The 16498-nt window shown below is 38.2% G+C and overlaps 1 pseudogene; it reads right to left on the bottom strand.

The window, feature by feature from the left end:
- Window positions 1-8637: 8637 nt before the first annotated feature.
- LOC101600502 lies at window positions 8638-9341 on the bottom strand (annotated as a pseudogene).
- Between the last annotated feature and the right edge of the window lie 7157 nt (window positions 9342-16498).

Below are 16498 nucleotides of genomic sequence, written 5' to 3' on the forward strand. Positions count from 1 at the left end.
AAAGCGTGTATTTTGCTGAGTTTTTTTGGTCTTTTTCCCCCCTAGGCTGCTTTGGCGTGGTACCTACGCCGCCATCTTAACCGGAAGTCTGCCTGATTCACTTTTTTATTTTAGTTTTTTATTTATTTGAGAGTGACAGACACAGAGAGAAAGACAGATAGAGGGAGAGAGAGAGAGAATGGGCGCGCCAGGGCTTCCAGCCTCTGCAAACGAACTCCAGATGCGTGTGCCCCCTTGTGCATCTGGCTAACGTGGGACCTGGGGAACCGAGCCTCGAACTGGGGTCCTTAGGCTTCACAGGCAAGCGCTTAACCGCTAAGCCATCTTCCAGCCCTTTTGATGCACTTTTTGATTTATGCCATGACCCATTCATCATTTAGTAGTGTATTGTTTAATCTCCCTGATTTTGTGTATACTTTGCAGTTTTTCTTGTTGCTGACTTGTAGTTTAATCCCATTGTGATTAGGTAGAGTACAAGGAATTATTTCAATTTTCCTGTATTTGCTAAAATTTGCTTTGTGTTAACATATGTCTGTTTTAGAGAATGTTCCATGTACTGCTAAGAAAAATGTGTATTCTGCAGCATTTGGATGGAATGTTCTGTAGATATCTGTTAGTTCCATATTTGCTATATGTTCTATGATATCATTTAATCCAGATGTCTCTCTGTTTATTTCTTTTGCTGGGATGACCTGTCAATTGATGAGAGTGGGATATTGAAGTCACCGACTACAATTGTGTCTAGTGTTATCTGTAACCTTAAGTCTAATAGTGTTTGTTTGATGAAATTGGGAGCACCTATATTAGGTGCATATATGTTTAGAATTGTAATGTCTTCCAGTTGAATGTTTCCTTTTATCAATATAAAATAACCTTTATCTTTCATCACTAATGTTGGTTTGAAATCTATTCTGTCAGATATTAATATAGCAACACCTGCTTGTTTCCTAGACCATTTGCTTGAAATATAGTTTCCAATCCTTTCACTCTAAGATAATGTCTGTCTTTTATAGAAATATTTTTAGAGGTAAAAAACAGAAAGATTCTAACCTTTAATACACTTTTGCAAGTCTGTGTCTTTTAGTTGGAGCATTGAGGGTATTGACATTAAGAGCTATTATTGAAAGGTATGTGTTATTCTCTCCATTCTTATTGTTTCATAGTGCTTCCTGTTTCCCTTTACTTTCTTGTATTAACTGTCATTTGAGTATGGTGTATTTTTTCTTGTTTCCTCATGTGTGTGCTTTCCTTTCTTTTCAGTGTGGAGGATCCCTTCAAGCATTTTCTGTAGAGCTGGCTTAGTTGTTATATATTCCTTTAGCCCATTTTTATTGCAATGTCTTTATTTCTCATCAATTTAGATGGATAGGTTTTCAGGATAAAGTAACCTTTGTTGACAGTTGTTAGCTTTCAGAACGTGGAATGATATATTCCTTCTTGTTTTTACAGTTTGTGTTGAGTAATCTGCTGTTATCTTGATGGGCTTGCCTTTATAGGTGACTTGATTTTTCTTTCTAATTGCTTCCAATATATTTTCTTTGGTTTGTGTGTTTGGTAATTTAATTATAATATGGAGAGGAGAGGTTCTTTCCAGCTTTTGTGTGCTTGGTGCTCTAAATATTTCCTCTATCTTCTTTGGCATCTCTTTCCCAGTTTGGTGGAAATTTTCACCGATGATTTTGTGGAAAATACCTACTATGCCTTTGGAGTGAAATTCTTCTCCTCCTACTATACCATAAATTATGTTTGATCTTTTCATAGTTTCCCAAATATCTTGAAATTCCCATTCATGCCTTTCCATTATCTTGTCTTTCTTTTTGTTGGACTGTATAGATCTGCTACCTGGTCTTCTAGTTTAGATATTCTTTTCTTCCCCCTTTATCCATTCTATTGGTGAGGCTTTCTACTGAGTTTTTAAAATTTGATTTACAGTGTGCTTCATTGCTAGTATTTCTGATTGGCTTTTCTTAAGTATTACTATTTCCTTACTCATGTCTTGTATTGAACTCCTTATTTCATTAAATTAGCTTCCCATGTCTTCTTTGATTCACTTGATTTCTTTGAACATAGTTATAATCATTCTTTTGAAATCTTTGTCAGGCATTTCATCTAAATCAGTCTCATTGTAGGTCATTTCTGATGGATTTATAATTTTTTTGTGAATTTATATTGTCTTTTTTTGTGTTTCTTGTATTATAATGTAGATATTTTGCGTCTTGGATTAATTTGATGCTTGGGGTTTCTAATTATCTGCAGTATATCTTTAGAAATATAAATCTGATGTTATGTGTCTTCAGTGTAGGAGCTTAAGATGCCAGGTGTGGCTCTTAAAAGACTCTCAGAGTAACAGCAAAAGTGACCCTAGGTGTTGGGTTTGCTTGCTATGTGAGTGTTCTAGTAGGCTGGGTGGAGCAAAATACAGGCAAATTCTAAAATTCAATTGAACAATATACACATTCAATGAAAACCATCACAGAGTATTTATGCAAGAGTAGGTATTAAAACAAAAAGATCCTCTAACAAAATCCAAATCCCTAAGGTTGTATGTTGCCCCACACCCTTAATCCTGTTAACTGAGAGGCTGAGATGTCTGGTCTGTAAAGGGTTAAAAGTTCAGCCTGTGGCCAAGTGAGATCCTGCCCCAACAAATGACAGAAGAAGTAGACAAAGATAAATCATGAAGCAATAAAGGACAACCACAAAGTATAGCTTACTTAAGAATGGCAAATCTGTCCATCCATCAGATTTAACATATAATTTGCTCTGGTATGGCAGGTATGATTAGCACTTTCAATGCAGGTCCATACACCAACCTTTGTGTGGGTATGACCTGGCATAAGCCCAGTTACCTTTTGGGATGGCTTTGGTCTCAGCTATGCTGTGCTGTTGGCTCGGGCAGGCTGGCTGGGTGTGTGGGTCACTGCTCTGATAGCCTGGATGCTGTGTAGGTGAATTCCTTTCCCCAGGTGCTGGAGCTCATGCAGGTGGTGGGGGAGAAGAGGGGAGGCTTTGGAAGGTGTCTGAAGTACTGCTGGTCCCTAATATCCTCTTCCTCATGATCTGCTCAGCTGGTTCTTTCTGTCTTTCCCTTCAGATTTCTTAAGTTTATGAGGAGGCTGGTATAAGTGGAAAATCCCTTCACCTGCTTTTTCCTGCTGCTCAGACAGAGCCTGGTGGTCTTGGCCACAGCCACGCAGACTGCCACAGCTGCTGGAGCTGGTTCTGTGGTCTCTAGATGTTCTGGATCTCTCCTACTTCTCTGCTGTGTTTGATAATTTCTTATATACCCTCACCAAGTCTGCTTTGGCATGGTTATTATGCCACCCATATCTACCCCATGATCTACTCCCAGTGACACCTCCTCCAGCCATGCAGCTGGAGATAAGTTTTAATAAAACATGGGGGACATACATTCAAAGTACCACAGTGTTGTAACAAATGTTCTCAGAACCAGAGAGTGGTAAGTGAAATTCAAATGAAGTCAGCTGAAATGTGTTCATCTTCAACTCTTTTCTTGGAAATAGGGCAGCCAATGTATTTGTTCTCATAGTTTATAGAACACTAGCCCAGTTAAGTAGGCAGGGCAAGTAAACTCACCTCCAAGTACTGCATTTTTCATTTAAGCCAAGGGCAATTAGTGCACAAGCCACAGACTTCTTGAAAAAAATAAATGATAAATACATTTTAAAAATTTGTCATAGCCAGGAGTGGTGGTGGCACATGCCTTTAATCTCAGCACTCGGGAGACAGAGGTACGAGGTTCACCATGAGTTCGAGGCCAGCCTGAGACTATAGAGTGAATTCCAGGTCAGCCTGAGCTAGAGTGAAATTGTACCTCCAAAATTCACCCCCCCAAAAAGAATTAATCTTAATGTTTGACATGTAGTAAGAGCACATGTTCATTGCCATCCTTCTGATTTTCTGTTGGCATCATTTGTCCTTCCTCTAAAATGCCTCATACTTATATTCACAGGATATCAATTCTTAGCCTTTGATATATTTTTCCATTCTTGGCTATTAATTTCCACTTTTTGGAAGGCATGTTGATTTCAGCATTCTTTCTTTCTCTACCATGGGAATGAGAAAATCAGAATGTTCCCTGTTTGTGATCTCAAAGGTAGAAAGAATAGCAGCAGCAAGATTTGTGACTTAAGATCTGTTCTGACAACATGACACCATGGTATACTTTCCTAAAATATTGATGCAGTAAATATTAAGACAAGCTAGTAATCTTTGGATTTCTGACTTCTTGATTTGTGACATAGGATAATAACAATGTGGGAAATGAAAGAGAAAAAATACACAAAGTTCTTTAGCAACATTGTCATATAAGAAATGCCTAATGAGTGATAAGGTAATTTAATTATTATTATCAATGTTTTAAAATCATGTTACTCTTTGCAATAACTCTGAGTAGCCTTTATACTTTGTAGTCATACTGTTTGCTCTTCCTATCTTTATATTGTGATATAAAGTTTAATTTTAGCTACAAACTGATTATGTAACACATTTTCTAAAGTTCTCTGGTAGATCTGAATGCTTAGGAATGCTGGTAGGTATAATTACTACATTTTCATTTTTTAAACTTTTGAAAGTTTTGAGGCAAGGTCTCACTTTAGCATAGGTTGTACTAAAAAATTCATAGTTATCCAGCATAGTGCTGGGATTATAGGCATGAGATACCATGCCTGACACTGCTTTTTCACATTTGATCCTAGGGCTCTCTTTACATAGGGTTTGTTTAGTGTGAGAGAATTTCTGTATATTTGGGCCATAAGTCACTATATAAGATGCTCTGCAGGTGATAATCCTAAGACCAGTGAAATATCCTCTATGGGCTGAAGTAAATACCTTACTTTGTCTTATATTGTTTAAACATTTTAATTTTCATTTCCTGATATTCTCCTACAATCCCTATGACATTTTATTGCTGAGTATACTCTGTGGTATATTTTGGCCACAGTTATATATATTTTTTGTTCTAGTTTTGATAAACTTTCTTTCTTCACACTTTTACTCACAGTAGCCCTTCTTTGTAAATTTCTTAATTTCCTACAATATATAAGTTGGGAGAAAGTGGGGCCAGGATCAATAACTGATTTTAAGTGGTTTTGTTACAATTCGCATCTCATCTTTACTCCTGTACACAGTGTTCTCTCTCTCTCTTCCTCCCTGTCTTCCCAAATCAAACTAATTAGCTATGTATGCCTAGCTCAATGATGGGATTGCTGAAGACCTGAACTATATTCAACTACTCAGCTATATTTAACTATTAACACAGGAAGGACTACTTGAAAGGCTATCTACTGAAATGGTTTATCTCATCTTGATTTAATTTTGGTAGATTATATACACCAAGGAAATCATCTATTTCTTTCAGATTTTCAAACTTAGAGGCATATATTTTCTTGAAGTATGTCCTTATAATTTTCTGAATTTCTTTGGCATCTGTTGTAATGGTGCCTTTTTAATCTCTAATTTTATTAATTTTTGTCTCTTCTCTGTCTCTTCTGGTAATATTGGCTAAGAGTTTATCAATCTTGTTTATCCTTTCAAAGAACCAATTCTTTGTTTCATTGCTTCTTTGGATTTTTTTTTGTTTCTATTTCATTAATTTCCGCTCTAATGTTCATTATTTCTTTCTATCTACTGACTTTTGGTTTGCCTTGTTCTTTTTCCAGGGTCTTAAGGTGAAGCATTAAGTTGTTTACTTGTGAACTTTCTAATTTATTAATATAGGCACTTAGAGCTATAAATTTCCTTCTTAGGACTGTCTTCCTTGTATCCCAAAGGTTTTGGTATGTTGTATTCTCATCATCATTTGAGTCTATGAACTTATTGATTTCCTTTTTGATTTCTTCAATGTATACTGTTTAGTCTCCATGAATTGTGTATTATCTGTAGTTTTTCTTGTTGCTGATTTGTAGTTTAATCCCACTGTGGTCAGATAGAGTACAAGGGATTATTTCAGTTTTCTTATATTTGCTAAGATTTGCTTTGTGTTCTAATATATGATCTATTTTAGAGAATGTTCCATGTGCTGCTGAGAAAAATGTGCATTTGAATGAAATGCTCTGTAGATACCTGTTAGGTCCATCTGTTCCATGCAGTCATTTAATCCAGATACGTCTTTGTTTATTTTTTGCTGGGATGACCTGTCAATTGATGAGAGTGGGGTATTGAAGTCACCCACTGCAATTGTGTCTGGTGTTATCTGTAACCTTAAGTCTAATAGTGTTTGTTTGATGAAATTGGGAACTCCTATGTTAGGTGCATATATGTTTAGAATTGTAATATCTTCCAGTTGAATGTTTCCTTTAAACAATATAAGGTGACTTTTATCTTTCATCACTAATGTTGGTTGGAAATCAGTCCTGTCAGATATTAGGATGGCAACACCTGCTTGTTTCCAAACCCGTGTGTTTGAAATACAGTTTCCAATCCTTTCACTCTAAGATAATGTCTGTCTTTTATGGAAAGGTTTTTAAGAGGTAAAAAATAGAAAGATTATATCTTTTAATTCACTCTGCAAGTCTGTGTGTTTTGGTTGGGGCATTGAGGGTATTAATATTAATATTAATAGTTATTACTGAAAGGTATGCATTATTCTCTCCATTCTTATTGTTTCATAGTGCTTCCTATTTCCCTTAACTTTCTTGTGTTAACTATCATTTGAGTATGGTGTATTTTTTCCTGTTTCCTCATGTGTGTGCTTTCCTTTCTTTTCAGTGTGGAGGATCCCTTCAAGCATTTTCTGTAGAGCTGGCTTAGTTGTTATATATTCCTTTAGCCCATTTTTATTGCAATGTCTTTATTTCTCATCAATTTAGATGGATAGGTTTTCAGGATAAAGTAACCTTTGTTGACAGTTGTTACCTTTCAGAACTTGGAATGATGCATTCCTTCTTGCTTTTACAGTTTGTGTTGAGTAATCTGCTGTTATCTTGATGGGCTTGCCTTTATAGGTGACTTTATTTTTCTTTCGAACTGCTTCCAATATATTTTCTTTTGTTTGCATGTTTAGTAGTTTAATTATAACATGGCAAGAAGTTATATACAGATTTTTTCCATTTGGTGTTCTAAATGCTTTCTGTATCTGCATTGTTATCTCTTTCCCAATTTGGGGAAACCTTTCTTCTATGATTTTGCAGTACAGTTTCAAGGTGTATACAAATTAGAATACAGAGTTTAACACTTGTGTAACTGACATTTTGAATTTTAGATTTCCATATAAAACTTACAATTTCAAATATTAGCCAATCTGATAACTTTCTCATAATATAAAAAAGGATGAGATGCAGATTTTCACTAAACAAATTACATAAAATATTTAAAATAATCATTAAAACTCAACATTAGGAAGGTACTTAATAGGTTGATATTGTATATATGTAAGTACAATGATTGAGATGGGGAGGTAATATGATGGAGAATGGCAATTCAAAGGGGAAAGTGTGGGGGAGGGTAGGGAGGGAATTACCATGGAATATTTTTTTATAATCATGGAAAATGTTAATAAAAATTAAAAAACAAACAAACAAACAAAAACCCCTCAGCATTAGTATTTATAAAGATTAGCTATAAAAATATATTGGCAAGTCACTCTTATAATGGTACCATTTGCTACATTACAAAATAGTCTCTAACGTAAAACTCCCTCAACTAACTGCTCTATCTCAGAACCTGACAGCCCTTACATGAAGTTGATTGTAAAATTCTCTTGGAAAGCCTTGGTATGCATTTTCAGGTTTTATAAAAAGTATTTTCAGAGCTTTTGTAAACACTTCATTCTATTAAAGCACAAAAGTAATGGGTATCCAACAGCATTTAGGATACAGAATCAAAAAACCAAATCAGTATGTATTTGTAAAAATCACCTTTACCAGAGTAGGCAAAAAAAAAGAACAAAAAAAAAAATCAAAAACAAACAAAAAAAAACTATTTAAAAGTATCAAACTTTAAAACAGTTCTTTTTCCATTTTTCTGATAAATAAGCAAATGCTACAAAATCATCCCACTTCATTCATGTACCTTGCAAGCCTTTTAGGAAAAGACCTTAGAAACAGTTAACCCATTCTTAAAAATCCTCTCCAGTTCAACAAACTTACTTTTAAAAACTCATCTAAAAAACGTCACAATATGACAGATGTACACAATCAGACCATATATTTATATATTTAGTAATGTATCAAATTTTCTTTTACATTTGTAATTTAGAATTTATTGGTAGAAATAAAATACACATATAACCACATACAACTGAAAAATGCCAATCCCAAGAAACAGTAAGAAATGCATACATACAGGGTAAATTGATTTACAAATTCAATTTACTAAATTTCACCTTGTATACCATTTTTGGATTGACGTAGAAAACTTGAATTGCTGAAGTTCACTTCCTGCTTCTTGAGGATGTTTCTTGTTTACAAAGCCCCCAGTTGTGCCGGTAGCTTCTTACGGCCATTTGACACTTCATCCTTGACCAGGTCTCTTGCATAAAGACATTTATTTACCTTTGCATTGCAAAAGCCTAAATAAAAATTAGCTTCACTTTTATAAAACTTTATAAAACTCCACTAAAAAGAAATCCATCTAATTTTTGGGTCAGTCCACAAAAATACTTTCTTTTTAAAAAAATCAAACACTTTTATGAGAATAAAGATCCTTTAAAGTTTTTAACTCTTCTATGAGAGTTTTATTCTGATTTTCCAGGACTGCAACTTGATTTTCTAGGCATTTGACATACTCTTTCTTCTTTCTTCGACATTGTTGAGCAGCTTCTCTGTTTTTCATCAATCTTATTTCTCTTTTCAATTGGGGGTCATCTGTCTTAGTTGCCTGAGAGGTAAGAGTGACAGGCGACGTCGTCACCACAGCTTGTGGCCGATGGTGTGGTGCGGATCTGGTATGTCTGCACATCTCCTGATGCAGTTTGCACAACCACCTGGTTGCTGGGCACAAGTATTTGCTGTCCATCAGAGGTCTGTGCATACTGGAGAATCGTACCTTGCTGAGGACTGCCTGAATTTGTCGTGGTTAAGGTTTGTAGTCCCTGTACTCCGTCGGTGCCTGGACTGGCCAACTGCAAGGCTCCATTTGGGGCAGTGGCAATGTCCTGTCCACTGCTGGTCTGATAGATGGGAGTTGGAACGGACATAGAAGTAACAGCAGAAATGCCAGGATTTTCTCTGTCTCCTTTTCTGCTTCGTGTTTCTTCAGAAGAGAGGTCTTCCAAAATTTTTCTGTTGGGCAATATGAGAAATATGAGCTCTCTGAACTGCTGAACCAGGCTGAGGTGCAGTCTTGGAAGTGTTACTCTTGTGGGAATCTTCCATAATCAACTGTGGCCATCGCCCCGCTGCCACCCGCCACCGCCCTGGGCGGACACGGTCCACTCCCCCTCCCAGGTGGATCCGAATTCACTTCCCAGTCCCCCTCTTGGGGCGAGGGCCGCACCTCTGTCTCAGATCGGTTGGGGATGCGCAGGGCCACTTGAGAGCTAGCTGTCCTGGGCTGCCGCTCCTCTGCCATCCTGGGCCTCCTTACTGACCTCTTCTAGGATTTTGTTGAAAATGCCTACTATGCCTTTGGAGTGAAATTCTTCTCCTACTATACCTTGAATTCTTATGTTTGATCTTTTCATAGTTTCCCAAATATCTTGAAATTCCCATTCATACCTTCCTATTAGCTTATATTTCTCCTTGTTGGACTGTATTAGATCTGCCACTTGGTCTTCTAGTTTAGATATTCTGTTCTCACCTTCATCTATTCTACTGGTGAGACTTTCTATAGAGTTTTTATTTGACTTACTGTGTTTTTCAGTGCTAGTATTTCTGCCTGTTTTTTCTTCAGTATTTCTATTTCCTTACTAATGTCTTGTAATGACCTCCTTATTTCATTAAGCTGGTTTTCTGTGTTATCTTTCAGGAGCTTATTTTCTTCTTTAATTTCAGTGTTTTCTTCTTTGATTCCTTTGATTTCTTTGAGTGTAGTTTAGCATCACTTTTTTAAAATCTTTGTCAGGCATTTTATCTAAACCAGTCTAATTGGGGGTCACTCCTGATGGATTTATAAGTTTTGGTGGGATTGTATTGTCTTGATTCTTTGTTTCTTGTATTGTAATGTAGCAATTTTTGCATCCTGAGTTTATTTGATACTTGGGTTTCCTTTCTTTCTTATTATTAATTTTTTTTTTGGTTTTTCCAAAGTAGGGTCTCACACTAGCTCAGCCTGACCTGGAATTCACTGTGTAGTCTCAGAGTGGCCTCAAACTCATGGTGATCCTCCTACCTCTGCCTCCCAAGTGCTGGGATTAAAGGCGTGCACCACCATGCCCAGCGATGCTTGGGTTTTCTAATTATCTGCAGTGCTCTTAGACATGGAAATCCAACTTTATATACCTTCAGCGTAAGAGTTTAAAGTGCCAAGTGTAGCTTTTGTAATCCAATCCAACCACAGAAATAATCCTAGGTGTTGAGTTTTCCTGCTATTCAAGTATCCTAATGGGTTGGGTGGAACAATTTACTGTCAAATTCTAAAATACAACTAAGCAATATACACATTCAATAAAAACCAGCACAAAGTATGAAAATGTGGGGTTTAAAACAAACAGATAACCTTATAAATCCAAAATCTCTCTCTCTTTTTTTTTTCTTTCGTTTTTTCAAGGTAGGGTCTTACTCTAGCCCAGGCTTACCTGGAATTCACTATGGAATCTCAGGGTGTCTTTGAACTCATGGCAATCTTCCTACCTCTGCATCCTGAGTGCTGGGATTAAAGGCATGCACCACCATGCCTGGTTATAAAGCCAAAATCTCTAAGGGTGTGTTTTGCACTACATCCTTAATCCTGTCAGCTGGAAGGTTGAGATTTCTCTTCTGAAATGGGTTCCAGGTCAGCCTGGGTCTGAATAAGGTTCTGCTTCCAATAATGACTGAAGAAAAAGACAAAGGTCCTACAAATATGAAAGCATCAAAGGCAACAATAGTCAACTCCCAAATACAGGCCAATTGAGAATGGTAGAGCTAACCAAGAATATGTTACCCATACCCTGCTCTGACATGGAAAGAGAGATTCCAGTGTAGGCCAATGTACCTGCTTTTTTGTCAGTTGGCATCATTACCTTTTGGGGTGGCTTCCAATCTCACCATTGCTGAATGCCCACCCTGCTCCCTCCATGTTGTGCTGTGGACCTGGTGTTCTGATCAGCTGTTCTAGATGCCCTGCCACTGGGGGCTGAATGAGTTTTCTGGATGTTCATGTTCTGATAGTTATGGGATGGGACAGTGAAGGAAGTTTGGAGTTGCACTGGAACTGCTCAGCTGGTCCTGCCAGTATCCCCTTCATCAGCTCCTCAGCTGGTCTCTGCTGTCTGCCCTTCAGGTTTATTGACTTAGCAAGGAGGGTGATGCAGTTGGAAGATCCCCTTGTTTGATCTCTGCTCCTGCAGCGTAGTGCCTGGCTGGGTGGGGCGCAAGTATCTGTGCGGATTGAGGTGGCAAATGCCTCAGTGGGATTCTGGCCAGTCTCCTCCTTTCTGGTAGATCATGATCTCTCCTTCTCTGCTGTGGCTGATAATAACCTATACGACTTCATTTTTTGGAAGAAGAGTGTATTTTGCTGTGGTTTTGCTTAAATCCCTCCCTAGGCTGGTTTGGCGTGACTCCTATGCCACCATCTTACCTTGTGTTTTGATTTTACAAGCTCACAGTTAAGAGACTATCTCAGATGAGACTCTGGGCTTTTGAACAGCATTGAGGGAGATGAAAACCATGGGAATTTTTAAGGCTGGACTGAATGGATTTTGCCTCATGGGATGGTTGTGAGTTTAGGTGGGCTGGGATGGAATGTGCTTGTTCGCATCTGATGTCCCCCATGAACTCACATGTTTTGAATGCTTGGTCCCTAACTGGTGGCAGTTTAGGAACTGGAGCTTTGTTTGAGGAGATGTGTTGTTGGAGATGGGCTTTGGGGTGTTACAGCCCTGCTTTTCCCCATCAAGAGCTCAGCTCACTCTCTTTCTGCTTCCTGCCAGCTGCAGTGCTCCGCCTCTGCCTTTCTATCCTCTCCCTGCCATCACGAAGCCTTCCCCTTGAGAATGTAAGCCCAGGTCGGTCAGATTGGCTAAGGGTTTATCAATCTTGTTTATCTTTTCAAAGAGTAAGCCAAAATTGTAACCTTGTCCCCTATAAACTGATTTTGGTCAGGTGTTTTGTCCCAGCAGCATGAAAGTAACAACAGATCTCATAAGTTACATTTTCTATAAATTACTGAAGATCTTATACCAGCCTTATATTTGTTTAGGTAACACAGTATACGCAAATCAGTGTTTAATACTGGTTTTTAGAAGCTGCTGAGAACATGGCCATTCATAAGGATTACCTTTAAATAGATTTTAATTTTCAACTGTTGTGTATATCTTTGAAAAACTTATCTTTGTATAAAATGTATTAAATTAGGTCAGTAGTGCACAGCCTTGGTTGCACATTAGAAACACCTGGGGAGACTGATTAAAAGGAAAAAAGAAAAACTTTACTCTCAGGCTACATGTCAATTCAGTCAAATGAGAACATCTGGAGAAGAAATCCAGATAACAATGATAGTATTTCTATTTTTTTTAATGGTAACTTTAATGCAGTACAAAATTTTAAGACCAAGTAGACTATGGAATGGCAAGCGAATAAGAAGAGGGTCATATTTTAAATTACAACTTTAGAGTAGTCTGCCTAGTAAGATAAATTTATGCTTAAGCTGAGACCTGAATTATTCAGTTTAGTTATTTTAGTGAAGAAAACTAGTGGTACAAGTGGAAAATAGAAAAAACAAACAAACAAACAAACAAAAGTCTGACATTATTTCCAACTGTTGAAAAGCGATAAGGTGGGAAGGATGGAATATTTGAAGAGCTGAAAGTAGTTCAATATTTCTGACATGTGGGATGAAAGAGAAGCAGCTGGACATGAGGCAGGAGAGATGGACAGGTACCTAATAACAGCAAGCCCCGCAAGTCATTTTCAGGTGCTTGGAGTTTCTCGGAATTAGTTTATTTTATGTTAGTATTATAACAAAGTACCCAAGGATGCATAGTATTTAAGTAGCTCACAGTTCTGGAAGTTCAAGGTCATGGGCAAAGCCAACACAATGGCAGAAGTGCCTGGGGGAATGAGAGATGGTCATATTGCAAAACACGAATACAGTGAAGCTTGGCAGTGACCAGTTCTGTCGTTGTGCTTGATCCTGGGAGTGCGTTGCAACGTCACCCTCTTTTAAAGTATGGACACTTGGACTTCATTCAGACTGAAGCCGTAAACTAGCAAGGTGGGAGAAATGCCACATAAATGTCAGTGGCAACCAAATAGAGGAAAGACCATCTGAGAGTCAGTCATCTCCCAACCCTGAGAAACAGACCCAAGTACTATTAAATCTGAGGTAAAATGGCCTCAAAGGCTTGCCACCCAAATAGCACAACTGACAACTTGATCTGTTACCATTTCCTGGGAGATTCATAATGCATTTTTACATAAGCAGCTTGGCTTGACTAGCCATACCTTACAACTGTCACATCTTAATTTCATTAATTATAGCACTTCTTTAAAATATTTAAATAAATAAACACAATACTAAGTTGTCAAAGTACTGAGACTAAGTGATGAGTGAGCGCTCATACTAAATGAAACATTCTTTATCATGCCAGAAGAACATGCATAAAAAGAGGCAAAAACTATGCAAGAGTCAGAGGAGGAAGAGGAGTACTTCGGGTGAAGTCTTCCAGGTGTAAAGTGACTGTTACTTCATGATCTCACAGTAGCTGTTGTTACCTTCAGAAGACTTCACAATATTGAGCTCACCAACATTTCAACATGGATGATGGAGGAGGCAAAAAAGTATCAAAATAGAAGAGGAACTAGTTGGAAAGAAGTTCAGTAAAGGGGAAGGGTGGCACTGCTGTATTCTGTTTGAGATATATATATATATATATATATATATATATATATATATATATATTTGTTTTTGTTTTTTTGAGGTAAGGTCTCACTCTAGCTCAGGTTGGCCTGGATTTCACTAGGTAGTTTCAGGGTGGCCTCAAACTCATGGTGATCCTCCTACCTCTGCCTCCCGAGTGCTGGGATTAAAGGCATATATCACCATGCCCAACTGTTTGCAGATATTTTGTTGAGAATTTTTACATCTATATTCCTTAGGCATAGTGCCTCATAGTTTTCTTTTTGTTGTATCTTTTTTTTTTTTTTCCGTTTTGTTGTTAGGGCAATGCTAATTTTATAAAATGAGTTTGGATTAATGGATTCTTGTTCAGTTTTTAGGAATAGTTTCAAGAGCATGTGTATTCTTCATAAACATTTGGTATAATTCAGCAGTGAAGCCATCTGGACCTGAGCCTTTATTTGATGAGAGACTTAAAAATATTTTATTTATTTATTTGATACAAAGAGAGAAAGAGTAGGAGAGAGAGAGAGAGGGAGAGGGAGGGAGGGAGGGAGGGAGAAAGAATGGGCATGGTAGGGCCTCCAGCCACTGCAAATGAACTCTAGATACATGCGCCACCTTGTGTGTCTGGCTTATGTGGGTACTGAGGAATTGAACCTGTGTCCTCAGGCTTTGCAGACAAGGGTTTTAACTGCTAAGCCATCTCTCCAGCCTCTGATGGAAGACTTTGATTACAGATTCAACCTTCTTATTCTTTTTTTTTTAAGCTTTTATTTTCATTTTTATTTACTTATTAGAGACAGAGAGAGGAGGAGAGAGGGAGAACGGGCATACCAGGGCTCTAGCCATTGCAAATGAACTGCAGATGCATGTGCCACTGGCTTACGTGGGACCTGGAGAATCGAACCTGGGTCCTTAGACTTCACAGGCATTGCCTTAACCACTAAGCCATCTCTCCGGCCCTCAACCTTCTTATTCTTTATTCATCCTAAATTTTCTATTTTTTATTGTACACTCCTGGTAGGTTGTATGTTTCCAAGAATTAACCCATTCATAACAGTTCCTAATAACCCTTTGTATTCCTGTGGTATTAGTTGAAATGTTTTCTTTTCTACTTTTTGTAACTTTTAAAAAAGTCCAGCCACTGCAAACGAACTCCAGACGCAGGCACCACCATGTGCATCTGGCTTACATGGGACCTGGAGAATCGAACCTGGATCCTTAGGCTTCACAGGCATTCACCTTAACTGCTAAGCCATCTCTTCAGCCCTCTTTTTCCATTTTTATTGTTAACATTTTTCTTGACAACTTCCATAAATATAAACAATATATCATTATAATATCCTCCCACAACCCTCCTTTTCCTCCTCCCAAATCCTCTTCACTCAATTCCTTCTTCTTTCCAACTCGTCTGTCTTCTATTTTGATGTCATCATTTTTATTTCCTTCTATTATGCAGGTCTTGTGTAGGTAGCGTGAGCCCTATGAGTCATGAGTACCATGATCATTTTGTGTCTGGAAGACAATGTTACAAAGCATTCCTCCCCTTCCTTTGGCTCTTTCTTACAGTCTTTCCACCACTTCTTTTGCCACGGTCCCTGAGCCTTGGAGGGTATGATAGAGATGTCTCTTTTAGTGCTGAAAACTCCACTGTGACTTCTCAGTACTTTGGTGAGTCTTGAGTCATCCCAGCGGTCATGTGCCATCTGAAGAGAGAAGCTTCTCTAAGTAACATTAACAGTAGCATTAATGTATGGGCATAAATATAAGCATTTAGAAGATAATTTGGTGGGCATAATATATCAATTTTAGCCAAACAACAGCAGCAGTTCCTCCCTAAGGGTTATGACCTCCCAAGCCATAGCCTTTCCATTGGGTTTTTGGTAGCAGGCAGGAATTTCCTCTGTGGAGAGGACCTCAAGTTCAATCAGACAGCAGTTGGTTTCTGCCATACCAGATGTGCCATCATTGCACCAGTTGGTACATTTGGCCTGGCTTTCCAGCTGTATAGCTTACAGGTCCACTGCTGGTTAATACAGTTGATTATTTTTCTCCCAAAACAGGATATATAGATCTTTCTAGCATCCTGTCAGATAGGCAACAGGGAAGAGGCTCCCAGCTCAGCTCCAGCTTGACTTTTCAGTGACCTGCAATCTAAGCATGTGGAGTCTTTAGCAATAGGGTCTTATCATCTGGTTCTGGTGGGTAACCAAGAGACTTGGTAATAGCCTATAATATTTTAGGGGCATCAGGGGCCTCTCTGGCCAACAACTTGCTGGAAGGTTTCTCATTCCTGGCACTGAAATATTTCTAATAACAACCTATGGCTTCTGGGTACATTATCCACATTCACAGGGTACTTCTGCCCAAATTTTCTGTTTTTAAAAAAATTTTGTTTATTTATTTATTTGAGAGCGACTGACGGAGAGAGAAAGGCAGAGAGAGAGAGAGAGAGAGACAGAATGGGTGCGCCAGGGCCTCCAGCCACTGCAAACGAACTCCAGATGCGTGCGCCCCCTTGTGCATCTGGCTAACGTGGGTCCTGGGGAATGGA

Source organism: Jaculus jaculus, chromosome 1 (assembly GCF_020740685.1).
Source record: "Jaculus jaculus isolate mJacJac1 chromosome 1, mJacJac1.mat.Y.cur, whole genome shotgun sequence".
Taxonomy (NCBI): domain Eukaryota; kingdom Metazoa; phylum Chordata; class Mammalia; order Rodentia; family Dipodidae; genus Jaculus; species Jaculus jaculus.